The sequence below is a fragment of the Typopeltis vanoorti genome, chromosome 11 (assembly GCF_054136105.1).
Source record: "Typopeltis vanoorti isolate ZY-2024b chromosome 11, IOZ_Tvanoo_1.0, whole genome shotgun sequence".
Lineage (NCBI taxonomy): Eukaryota > Metazoa > Arthropoda > Arachnida > Uropygi > Thelyphonidae > Typopeltis > Typopeltis vanoorti.
In genome coordinates this window covers 84,001,067-84,015,335 of record NC_143559.1, presented here as the reverse complement: position 1 = coordinate 84,015,335, position 14,269 = coordinate 84,001,067, and the positions used below count along the sequence as shown (strand labels likewise).

General features: G+C 36.5%; 1 protein-coding gene across 2 annotated transcripts in view; it reads right to left on the bottom strand.

Annotated features, from left to right (window-relative positions):
• Nucleotides 1–14,269, bottom strand: part of mahj (LisH and WD40 domain-containing protein mahjong) — a 490,280-nt gene that overhangs the window by 453,600 nt on the left and 22,411 nt on the right. The window lies entirely within an intron of this gene.

Here is a 14,269-nt window from a genome sequence, read left to right as displayed (position 1 = left end):
ATTAGACAAAAACAGGGTTACCTAGCAAATGGTAAAAAATTAACAAATTGATAATACATAATAGATAGGCCTATGTACATGACAGTTCATAGCTTATACTTGGCTACTGAATGTATTACAACAAGACAGTTTAAAGAATGCTAAACTTGAACAAAAATAATAATAAAATTAAAATAACAGATGACACATTATGAAAAATTATTTAATATTTGCAGACTTTTCAGCTGGGTTTCATAGCCATTATCAAGACAGTTGAAAAAAAGATAAGCACAAAACACTTAAATTGCAAGTGTGTGCGTGCACATGCTATCATCTGCAGGAGGATAATTACATCTACACCTATTAAAATTCGAAGAAATAAATTTAAATAATTACAATTTTATGAAACATACGAACGAGGAGTGTTATTTAGGATGACTTCTCAAAATTGAGAAAGATTAAGGCAATCATTTTTGTTGAGGTTAGGACTGGGAATGTGTGCTTTGCAACTTTTTATAATCTTTCCAGAAAAAATAACTTTTGTGCAGGACTTGAGTTTTTTTTTCCAATGAATTCAATGTCTAGTTGATAAGGTGTGGCTAACTAAACCAGACTTATCAGACTATTGAAGTAAAATATATTCTTGATGTTCCTCCAAATGAATCTGAGCAGAACTACCTGTCTGCCCATAACAACCAAGGCAGTAAAAACAAGAGATTCTGTAAACTCTAGGATATTTGTCTTTTGGAGAGACAAGGAAGGAATTTAGTTTATGAACTGGATGGAAAGCAACTTGCAAGTTGATCTGGCAAAGAAGTCTTGCCGTTTTCTCTAATAGTCCTTTAACATATGGAATTGAAATTTCAGAAACTTCTCAAGGAGAATTAGGATGAAGGCCATAATCAATAAAATAATTAATAATTATGGCTTTCACCCTAATTCCCCCCCCCCTTCGAGAAGAGGTTTCCAAAATTTTGATTACATATGTTAATGGACTATCAGAGAAAACTGCAAGACTTCTTTGCCAGATTGACCTACAAGTTTCTTTCCATCCAGTTTGTAAATGAATCCCTTCTTCATCTCTCCAAAAGGAAAATATCTTCCTCTCTCTTATCCTGGAGTTTACAGGACTCCTTGTTCTTGTAGCCTTTGTTATTATGGATTGTTCTGTTCAGATTCATTTGGAGGAACATCAAAATTCAATGGAATAAAGCTGAAGTCCTGCACAAATGTTCTGTTTCTGCTTCTTTTCTATAAGCATGAACATGAGCAGCTGCTGGTCAACATCCATTCACAGTCTAGCTTCAAATCTAATGAATCAACTTCATTCTCATTCATTCTTTGGGCATAATAAACATTTTATAGTCAGTATCCACAGCAAAACAATGCAAGCAATCTATATTTGGCACTTTCCAAAATAAGAGAGACAACTCTCTCATCAGACTATTAAACATTACTCGCGACCTCAGTCCTCCAAAATCATGAAGGTTCATTAACAATAAACTTCTTAGCTCCCTGGAGGTTAACCATTAATCAGTGACCACCAGAATGGATTCTACTTTTCTAGATCTATAGATGCAAGCCCATCTCCCTCTCTGAAATAGGTAGACGTCAGCCATCAAACTACTGCACCATTCTTCTTACCTCAATCCTCTTGAAACTACTGGGGATCATCATCATCAGTCAGCTTCTTAACTAACTGCAGGCCCAACAATTAAGTGATCATGAATATGGAGTCTGCTTCACACACCACAGCAAACCTACTAGCCTCACCTTACCCACCACTGGACACAAGCCATAGAAAGGTTTGGAAAAATTCATGGTCTCTTTTGGCATTTCTGCCGAATTCAACTGGGTCTGCCATAGAGGCCTCCTTACCCAACTACTAATCTTCTTGCCTTAGCTTATAGTCTGCTTTTTGCACTTTACAAATTGGTTGCCAGTTTAACCTGTATTGCTGGAGAGGAAACTGACTTTCCCAGTTTCCTCTTCCCACCAAAGCTAGAGTACCACAAGGTTTGTACTTCTACCCATGCTCTTTCTTAATACATTAATGATCTTCTTTCACTAATCGTGTTTAAAGTTTGCTAGCAAAAGCACACTCCATTCCTCCTCTTCATCATTTGACTAACCTTCTAATGCTCAAATGATCTAAGCTCATGATCTTCCATAATCAATACCATAAACACACATCTCCTTGCCCTCTCCACTGAAGTGTAGACAAGGCCACAAACTGAATTTTGATAGCATTGATATTTATATAGTTGTACAACTTATTACTAATTTGGAGTAATGGATGTACAGACTGACAAGACTGTAGATGTGCTTGTGCCAAAAAAAAAAAAAAAAAAAAAAAAAAATGCCAGAGGTATAAGTCAGCCTGAGAAGATAAGAGAAACATGATCTTCATTGGATTTCTGGAGGATAAAACTGAAATCATTGATGATTTCAGTAAAGCAAGGTATCTTAAGAAATAAGATAAGACTGTGTTTTACTGAAATCATCAATGATTTCAGTTTTATCCTCCAGAAATCCAATGAAGATCATGTTTCTCTTATCTTCTTAGGCTGACTTATACCTCTGGCCTTTTTTTTTTTTTTTGGCACAAGCACATCTACAGTCTTGTCAGTCTGTACATCCATTATTCCAAATTAGTAATAAGTTGTACAACTATATAAATCACTATATAAATCTTGAATTCATCCTACGTCAGAATACTGTTCTTGCATCTGTGACGGTGTCAAAATCCTAAAGATGCCTGATGATATTCAGAAGAGGGTAGTCTAATAGATAAACCCTCCCATTAAATGTTCTGTTTCATAAATGTTTTTTTTTTTTTTTGGATTAATGTCTTTTAAACAGGTACTTTCATAGATGCTGTTCCACCAGACCAGCCAGAATCATTCTGTCATTTTCCTCTAACACACAAGTAGCTGCTGCCAGTCAACAAACTTACAAAATTCATCTTCAAATTTAACAAACCCACTTCTCATCATCATCCTCCTCATTTAATCAACTTCTGCTCTTTGGGATGAAATGTTTGAAATTATTGTCCTTGAGATGGTTTTTATCCAAGGACTATAACTTCAACTTTTGAGTGTAAGGAACACATCAGCAGGTTCCTACTTTTTTCCCCCCATAATTTTTTGTTAGTATAGTGGTCTGAGTGGATAGTGTCTGCTCTCCAACCAACAAGTTGTGGGTTTGAATCACACTGTGGAATGGCTGTGAAAGTAGATTACAGACAATTTTCTTTGCCCAGTGCAAGACCACTGCTGCTCTAGAAGCCTAAAGTGACCAAACACAATACTTTCAAGTGGCTTGAAAGTATTGTGTTTAGTCTTTATTAAAGCAGAATTCTTGAATTATCCAATCCTTAGCTCTCATACAGTAGTACTTTTCAGGTACTACATCCAGTATTGTTTGTAGGCTTGTACAACTATTCATGGTAGGATTTCATTTAAACAACAGCTACTTGTCCATGTGCAGCACTCTTGTGTTATAAGTTTTCTTACCTCACACTATTATGCACGAGGTAACTAATTTCTAGCGTGTGTGGTTGATTAAAAAAAAATTCCAGCCACTCAAAAAAATATTAGTTTTGCAAGTTCTGATGTGCAAGACTGATAAACTTGACTCAGCTATTAATAGTGTTTATCTGATAACTGTGCTGTTCCTATCCATTGGTGTCATGTGGAATTTAAAAAGATAGTATTATCTCTGCTGGTCATAGTGATCATTAGTCATTTATGTTTCAGTCAGTTTCTGATATGACTGAAGAATACTGTGATATGACTGTGAGTTTGAAACCCACAGTGAGCACAGATGCATGTGAATGCCTTTAAGGGTGGCAGATAAATTTCATCATCTGGTGGGAAACTACTCTACTGTGCTTACTGAGGGTCTGAAGTAGGTTGAAAATGTTCCCAATTTTACCACTAGAATACAGTTTTTGGACTACCTAACTCTTGGCTCACCCATGGTATTAATACTAATGAACTACAGGCCTTTTATTGGTAGGAAGTTACATAAAAAAACATAGATCCCTAAAACAGGTGATTATGGAAATCTCAGTCAATTTGGCAACAGTAGCATGAATTAGAAATCAAATGGAAAGGATTTTTTTTTATTTATTTATTTTTTTTTTAAATAACGAAACCTGTAGTGTGTTCATAATTAGAAGAAATACACGTATAAACCACAGTGAAAATTATTTAATTGTAAATATTTCATCCTAAGTATCTTAGGACATCATCAGTACAGTATTTAAACAAAAATTAGGAATAACATACAGTTAGGGCACATGATTACAATAGAATCTCATGAAAACGTGCATAACGTGCTAAAGTAGTACAAAAAAAAAAAAAACGTTAATTATTTAACACAGTTTTGTATGATAATTTCCCATACTTTAGGAATAGTAAGAACGTTGTTGCGGTTTAGGTTTGGTCTGTGTAGTAGGGCTTCAGAACTTTCTTTGTATAAACGTTCATGTTTAAATATAGATCTATGTAAAAGTTTAGCTTTTTCCCAATGGATCCTATGGTTTGGATTTTCAATTCCGTGTTGAGAGAGGCCAGATTTCTGCGGTTTAAGAAGACGAATGTGGTCTTGATGTTCCGAGATGCGTTTCTGAACAGACCTACCTGTCTGTCCAAAGTAAGATAATTTGCATGAGCATGGAATCTCATAAACACCAGGTAACATCAAGGGTGAGAATTTGTCCTTAGGAGAAGGTAATAAGTTGTAAATTTGGTTGATAGGTTTGTAAGTAGTGGCAAAATTGTATTTCTTCATAATTTTAGAAAGACGTTCTGAGATGCCTTTAACGTAAGGTATGGGAATCCTATGCACTTCTCAAAACAATAATCCCAAAACAACTCAAAAAATCATCAGTCACTTCTGCATACATCAAACCAGACAGGAAGAAGTGCATAGGATTCCCATACCTTACGTTAAAGGCATCTCCGAACGTCTTTCTAAAATTATGAAGAAATACAATTTTGCCACTACTTACAAACCTATCAACCAAATTTACAACTTATTACCTTCTCCTAAGGACAAATTCTCACCCTTGATGTTACCTGGTGTTTATGAGATTCCATGCTCATGCAAATTATCTTACTTTGGACAGACAGGTAGGTCTGTTCAGAAACGCATCTCGGAACATCAAGACCACATTCGTCTTCTTAAACCGCAGAAATCTGGCCTCTCTCAACACGGAATTGAAAATCCAAACCATAGGATCCATTGGGAAAAGGCTAAACTTTTACATAGATCTATATTTAAACATGAACGTTTATACAAAGAAAGTTCTGAAGCCCTACTACACAGACAAACCTAAACCGCAACGACGTTCTTACTATTCCTAAAGTATGGGAAATTATCATACAAAACTGTGTTAAATAATTAACGTTTTTTTTTTTTTTTTGTACTACTTTAGCACGTTATGCACGTTTTCATGAGATTCTATTGTAATCATGTGCCCTAACTGTATGTTATTCCTAATTTTTGTTTAAATACTGTACTGATGATGTCCTAAGATACTTAGGATGAAATATTTACAATTAAATAAGTTTCACTGTGGTTTATATGTGCGTTTCTTCTAATTCTAAAAATAGAAAGGAGTTCAATATTGTTTAAAGTCTGGCCAGAGAATATTTGGCAGCAGCAATGTCAGTATGTATACTGAAGGTTAAGAATATACATATAGCAAGTGCAAAAATAGATAAATGGTGAGATTAAGCAAACCAATATGGAAGATATAAAAGCACTATAGTGCTTTTACAATATCTTCCATATTACTGTCTTCTTTAGAAGACAATAATCAGTTATTATTTATATATGGGTACTCCATGGAGTCAAATGACTCACCACAGGAGACACAGGCTATCCATTAACATAACTTATTCGCTGTTGGGGTGCTCACAACTACTTCTGGCAATCCATTCCACTCATTCACCACTCTCCAAGTAAAGAACCTAATCTTTTTTTTTTTTTTTTAAATGTTGAGCCCATGCATGAGAAGTTGGTTGATTGATCTATAGTACATTAGTACCATGTATGGGTGGTGGGTTGGGAAAGAAGGTACTTGTTCACATTTGATTTAAAAGTCTGTATATTGTATTCTTTGGGAAATGAATCGGGGGGGGAAGACTGTTCCATAGTACAGCAGTTGCAGGGATGAAGGAGGAGGAGAAGAAACTTGTTCTTTGGGTTTCAAGGTGCATGTGAAAGGATTTGAAAATGTTCACATGCTCCAATGAGCTTAGTTAACAGCTGTTCAGGGGTGAAGTAATGTCTTGAGCGGAAGAGAAATCCTAGTTTTTTAGAAGCTGAGGATGCAGTGGTTGTCATGTGTTTATGCCAAAAGAGGCTTGATGTTAGGGTAATTCCAAGAAGAGAAATCTCAAATTGTCTGGAAATTTGGGTGTTGTCAAAAATAATACTGGAAGAAGATAGTTTTTTTTTTTTTTTTTTTTTTATGAGAAATAAGGCAGTAATGGGTTTTATTAGCAATGAAATTGACTCCATCTGAACCCCATTGGAGGATGGCTTGGAGATCAGAATTGAAGCCAGTGGTGGTTGATGTTCTGTAGGTTGAGATGAGTTGTGTGGAGTAAGGTTTATCAAAAGAAAGGGAGGAGTGCAATGTGCTGTCGTCTGCAAACTGTGTATTGGGATGGAGGTCAACTGAAGTCTGCATGCCCTTATTAACCCCACTCTTAGACAACTTCCAAGTGTGTCCCTTGTTTCCCCCCCCCAACTCCCCATGTATTGAAAAATTTCTTGTGTTAATTTTATAGAATTCCTTTAGTAATTTATCTAAGCCTTATCATATCGCCTCTCCTCTGCCTGTCAGCTAAGCTCTGCAACACATATACCTTCAATCTATCCTCATAGGGAACATTCCAAACACCAGTCACAAGCTTGGTCACTTGTCTCTGAATCCTCTCTACCTCCTGGTCCCTTAGAAATGCAAGTGACCAAATCTGTGCACAGTAGTCAATATGTGGCTGAATCATAGCCTTATAAAGAGGGATAATAAGTTATTAAGGTTAAGTAAGGAACAAAGAACAAACTGGAAAGATGATGTTTTGACGTTTTGTAAAGAAAGAAAATGAAATTGACATTGAAATCTCAAATTCTCTCACAATATATTATGTGATCAGTAGAGAAAGAATGAATGTGGTGGAAATAGGTAAGAGAGAATACAGCTGAAGTATTTAATAAGCATCTCATTAAGAGATTTCAGGCTACTGGTTGGGTGGATAACAGCATTATTTTTCTATGGGGTAAACATGGACTTGATAAGAGAAGGTCAAGCCCGTGTTTACCCAGGATGCATGTATAGTAGTATATCTAGATGTTGAAAATTGCAGAGATTGTTGCATAAGAGGGTGGGATAATAGGTTACTCAGTTTGATAGGAGACTGACTATGTGTTAGCTATGAGTAATGGGACATTTGGGGAAAGCAGTGTCCTGGAAAATGATTAATGATGCACCTTAACAGACTATTTTAAAGTCTGTTATTTTTTAACATATATGTTAACAATATTGGAAGAAATTTAAGCAGGGATATGGAGTTGCATGCAGATGATGTAAGATTAAAGAGAACATGAAAAATGAAATAGATAGTATGATTATTAACCATAATCTTACCACTATCACCAAACACAATAACTAGGTGTGCTTAAGGGTCAAAGCTGTATAACTGAGAGGAGACCTCCACATAGCCTTTAAAGGAATGCGGAGAACCGACCAGGGCTTCTGACCTAATGTCCAATCCTCACCTTCTCGTGGTGCACCCTGTTGGGTATCTACTTTGATACTGAACGAACGAGGATGGGCAGGCAATTTGGGATTTAGCCGACCAAATTATATTCTTATTGGTTAAACAAAAATAAAAAATGATGGTACAACATGACAAAATTTCATGCCGGCTGGGGCGTCGCCCGGTTAAACAAGGCCCCCGTTGTTTTCGCCAGGGAACCAGGGCGAACAGCGAAAAGTCAGCTACTGGAACAAATCTGAAAACAAACCCCAACTCAACATCACCAGAGTTAAAGATCGGTACCATCAACGTAAGAAGCCTGAATGACAAAGAAATGGAGCTAGCTGAGGAATTAGATAAGTACCAGATCGACATAATAGGGGTGACTGAAACAAAAAAGACCAAAACTGGTGAGATCTTTCTGAGCAATAAATACAAAATGTTATATTCAGGCAATAACAATCAAGGAAAAGAAGGAGTAGCCATAGTATTCAACACAAAATACGAGGCTAATCTTCTTGAATGGCAGTCAGTCTCAAGTAGAGTAATGTGGGCAAATATGAGAATGGGGAACTGGACAATGAGACTTATTTGTGCCTATGGTCCCACAGAAGGTTCTACTAAGGTAGAAGTGGAGGAATTTTTTGAGGCTTTAGAAAAAGCAACTGACACAATGAAAAAGGAAAAGTTGGTCCTTGTTGGGGATCTAAATAGTAGAGTAGGAAATGATTGTGAGACATACAAAAATATTTTGGGAAAATTTGGAGAAAAGAGCAAAGCTAATAATAATGGCAAATATCTGTTGGATTTCTGCACAGGACATGGACTGGTTATTACTAACACCATGTTCCAACATAAAAATGTGCACAAATTCACATGGAGAGAAGAGGCTAGGAATAAGAAAAGTCTCATTGACTATGTTATTGTTGATAGTGATGTTTTCTCCCTGGTGCAGGACACCAGAGTGTACAGAGGATTTGAAATTGGAAGTGATCACTATTTAGTCTTGAGCAGGATAAAATTGAATTTCATATTGAAAAGAATAACATGTAAGAAAGTTTTAAAGCGAATAAAAGTTGAGCAGCTCTCAGATGTAAACTGTAGACTAAAATACAGAAATATTATTGAAAAGAAAATGAAAGAGTTTGAGAACAGGAATCAAACCTTGGAGATTCAGTGGCAAACTCTGAAGGAAACATTGATTGATTCTGCCAGAGAGGCATGTGGTGAGGTTGTGTGCAAAGATAAAAAAATCAGAACTCCCTGGTGGACACAGGAAGTTAAAGAGGCAGTGAAGGAAAAGAAGAAAGCATATCAAAAGTTCCTGGCAAATAAGTCAGCTTTTACTCTTACAGAATACAGAGACAAATGTAAGAAAGCTAAACAGTGTGTAAAACTAGCTAAACAAAAGTCATGGGAGGACTTTGGCAAGAATATAGAAAATAAATATCAAGAAGGTGGCAAAATATTCTGGTGGTTGTTGAAGAAGCTTAGGAATGGAGGAAAGAGTGCAGTAAAAGGAATTAGAGATGATAAAGGTGAAATGAAAACAGGAGAAAAAGATATCCTTGAAGTATGGAGTAATTACTTTGAAAAACTGCTAAATGAAACAAGCAGTGATGACAGCACAGTGATAAAAAACACTGACCAGGCATGCAGTCAGGAATACATATCCATACTTGAAGTAGAAAAAGCCATCAAAGGCTTGAAATGTGGAAAGGCAGCAGGAGTAGATGATATTCGACCAGAAATGCTGAAGTATGGTGGTATAAGAGTCTTACAGTGGCTGCACTGCATAGTTCAGAAAGCCTGGAAGAGGGACGAATTCCCGATGATTGGAGTAGAGCTCTCATAGTACCCATATATAAAAAGGGAAATAAAACTGAATGTGAGAATTACAGAGGTATTTCCCTACTGAGTGTTCCTGGCAAGATCTATGCAAGTATACTTGAGAAACGGTTGAGAAGAATTGTGGAAGAAAAGCTTGGTGAAGAACAAGCTGGATTCAGGCCAAATAGAGGCTGTCAGGATCAGATCTTCACTTTACGACAAATAGTCGAGAAAGCATGGGAATATAACAAAGATCTGTATTTAAGTTTTGTCGATTTGGAAAAGGCATATGACAAGGTGCCAAGAGAGAAGCTATTCAATACGCTGCAGTTATATGGTGTCAATGGGGCATTATATCAAGCAATACTTAGTCTTTATTTGAGTTGTGAGTCAGCAGTTAGAATTGAAGGAAGTACAGGAAGATGGTTTAATGTTAAATCTGGTGTGAGACAAGGATGTACATTATCCCCTCTGTTATTCATTATCTATATGGATCACATTATGAAGGAATGTGGTATTAAACCTGATATCAAAATTGGAGATGTTAATGTCAGCTCTTTGCTTTATGCGGATGATGTTATACTTCTAAATAAATCCGCTACAAGTCTGCAAGATTCTCTGACTAAATTGAATAGCTGTTGTAATAGATATGGTATGAAGGTCAGCAATAAAAAGACAAAGACAATGAAAATAGGCAGAATCATTGAAAATGTCAACTGTGTTGTGAATGGAGAACCTGTGGAACAAGTAAAACATTTCAGCTACTTAGGCACAATTTTTACTGAAGATGGTAAACTAAATATAGAAATAGACAACAGAATCAGCAAAGCTGGTATCGTGGGAAGTCAATTGAATAAATTCATATGGAATAAGAAAGAAATTAGTCGGAACTCTAAATTAGCTGTATACAAGACTGTGTTCAAACCAATTTTAACTTATGGATCTGAGAGCTGGGTCAGAAGTAAAACACTTGACCAAAGACTAGAGACCACAGATATGAGAGTCCTGAGAAAGATTAGAGGCGTGAACAGATGGCATCAATGGCAATATCATGTTAAAAATGAGGATATTAGGAAAGAACTTGACATTGTCAGCATCCAGGAATGCGTTAGCAGAGCTAATCTCAGATGGTATGGTCACTTAAATAGAATGGGAGAGGAAAGATTAGCAAAACAAGTGTTCTCTGCCAGGTTGGCAGGAAAACGACCCAGAGGAAGACCAAGATATAGGTGGATTGATACGGTACAAAGTGCCTTAGACGATAGAAATATAAGATCTGATAATGTTGGAGTCTTGACAAGTAACAGACTGATTTGGAGGAAAATTGTAGATAGGAAGTTAGTAATGATGTAATTTTTTCATGTAGTACTGTCATATCCTGTACACCCCTTGAGGGTACATGACAGGAATTTGATGATGATGATGATGATGATCTTACCACTATCACCAAACACAATAACTAGGTGTGTCGCTAACACTCTTAAAAACAGAATATAAAGATTTGCTCCAAAGGACAAACACTTAAGCATGAATTAAAAATTCGTATTGCTGATATGGTATGGTTCTCCATGAAGATCTGAACAGCTATGTGTAAGCAGATGAGCAGGTGGAAAATTTGGTGTTGCACAAGTATAAGGTTTTGAAATTTGGAAAGCAATGATGGGATGCTCATTGCAAAGTGGATAACATCGGAACCTAGTAGTAATGGTGGACAAGGACTTGAAATTTAAGGGTCTCAGTGCAAGAAACAAATGAAATTCATGGATAATGGAAATTATCCATGAAAAATAATGAAAAAGGATAATGGCATGTAGAAATAATGAGGCCTTTCAGCAATCAGCATTCATTTTGGATATTACTACTGTGTTAAGAGTAATAACTAACTTTCCAATATTCTGACCTTCCTATTAGTCATTATCTGGAGCATGCATGCAGACACGTTTTTATGTATACGATACACAGAGAAGCATAACATTACAATGTAAACAGTATGCCAAAGTAACACTAATTTCTTTAACTGTTACTATACTGGCCTTGACCTCTACTGAAAAAAAAAAGTAAAAACTTCGTAAACAAAATTAAACACATCACACTTGACAAAAGTGATTTATCAGTCAGTTTTCATGTCCCTACCCTTTTCACGAATGTCCCAATCAAACACAATTCTTCTTTTACAGGACAAATTTCTACTGATATACGGCCCTCTTTGTCCATGTTTACTTTCAAAGTAAATTTCAAAAAGGAAGGTACAGCCATGGGCTTGCCATTATCCCTTCCTATTCCTTTATTTTAAAACCCAGAGCTTGGCTCAGGTACCATGTTTTTGTTATCTGGCCTTCTCACCCCTAGACTTAAGCCACCTTCCTGATATACCTAAACAAACAATACAAATGCATAAAATTCACCACTAAAATTGAAAGCCAAAAAATCTCTCCAGCAGTCTTTTTTTTTCTTTACTGTAAGCCAACATAAACTCTTACCACCATCTTCTTCTTCTTCTTCCAGTGGCATTAACAGGCACTTAAGCGCCCATAGCCTTCCAAGTATCCTTGGATTTCTTAACCATAATCTTACCACAATAACCAGGTGTGTCACTAACACTCTTAAAAACAGAATATAAAGATTTGCTCCAATGAGCATACACTTAAGCATGAATTAAAAATTATCAGCAATACGTTCTTAAAAAATGGCTACAGCAAAAATACTATCAATAGAATTCTTCACAAGACTGCACCTAAAAATAAAAAATAAACTATATTACTATAAAACTGTAGCCCTTCCATATATTAAAGGGATATTGGATAAAATGAACAGAATACTACACAAATACAACTTTAATGCCATCTTCGAACCATATGCAAAATTAAAGAACTTATCCAACTCCTCCAAGGATCCCTCCTCCCTTTCCCAAGCCCACCCTGGAATGTACTATTTTCGATGCACCTGTTCCTGACATCACCCCAAAACCTGGTATGAGTGCAAATTTAGCCTGTGAAATTCTAATCTCAACAATAATGATGGCTTCAAAATCTCTTTTTTCAGATTTTGAGGCCATTTTTCTCAAAATTCTATGTGAATATAGAAGGCACATATTCAAACTCACATTCCCTTTTGCTCTTACAGGTCATAATAATTAGGACTGTATTACTACATGATCTTAGCCATTATTTGTTAATAACAAACCTCAACACTTATTTAATACTGATTAGGGCTATCACCATTGCTGTATCATTAAAGGTTAATATGAATTTAATCTCTCGCCATGTAAAACTGGATGTAGCCATGGCATAGCTTTTATTTTTCCTGGTGTTTTTTTTCACTAGAGGTCAGACCAGTATAGTCACTGTTTGACCGAATTAGTGCTACTTCGGCTTACTATTTGAATTATAATGTATGCTGCTTTCCATAATAAATTAAAGAACAAAGAGAAAAATCTCGATAACTTGGAGAGATAAGACAAAAAATATGTGAAAGTCAGGTAGATTACATAAAAAGTGATGCTGAGTCTGGTTATCAGATACAAATGAGTGGCACTATGAGCAGTTATATGCAAATGAGCCATGGCATAATAAAAGTGGACATTTTGGAGAGGTTTTCTACTTTGTGTGTGTGTGTGTGTGTAGTGAGAACAAGACATTTCATGATAGCAAAATTCTTAGATATAGCTGCCACCTGAATTCATTTATACAATAGAGGCTGGCCAAAGTTAGGCATAGGTAGCCAGACAGATGCACGTGAGGCTTTCAATGGTTCACAAACTGTGGAACCAATTCCAACAGTCACAAACAGCATCCCAGAGATACAGTGAAGAAAGGCCATGGCTACAACCACAGGAAGTGACCAATATCTCCACTTATCTCCTTGCTGAAACAGAAGTGCTATTCAAGTAATCTATATCTTACCTTGCATTGGCTGCAGGAAGACTGGTATTTACTTTCACGGTGTGCAGAAGGCTTCATAAAGGTGGTCTTGTATGATAGGCAACTGCTGGTCTGCATACCCCTATCCCACACCACAGGAGAGAACATTTGACATGGGACAGGCTCCATGTCAACTGGATCTAAGATGAATGGGAAGTTGGTATTGTTTGCTTTACAAAGCAATATCAGGAGTGTTCTGATCTGGAGAGAACCAGGAATACATCATCATTCCTCTAATATCTGTGAAAATGACACTTATGGTAGAGGTAGAATGACAGTTTGGGGAGGCACCTTGTTAGGTGGATGCATTGACCTATACGTGCTTTTGAGTGGAACCATGAATGCTGCAATTTATAGAAATGAGGTCCTGGATCCCCTGTGTTCGTCTGTATGCGGGTGTGATAGGGAAGACATTTATCCTACAAGACAATAATGCTCGTTCTCATCAACGAATTTTGTGGATCAATATCTGCAAGAAGAGACCATCATATGTATGACTACCAGTTCAGGAGACCTTGCCTAGCCATATTAATCTGATAAAATGCCTGCACTAAAGCATCTCTATCATAACACCTCTTATTCACCTATCACACAAGACTGAAATTTACATGCTGCTTACCTCTTCCAATAACCAACATTCTGAATTCCTAATATTGCCTTGGTCCCTTGTCTCTGAACCCTCTCAAATGTTTCCACATTAAAATAAAATCTGACCAAATCTGAACATAGCAGTCATGTGTGGTCAGACCAATGTTTTATACAGTG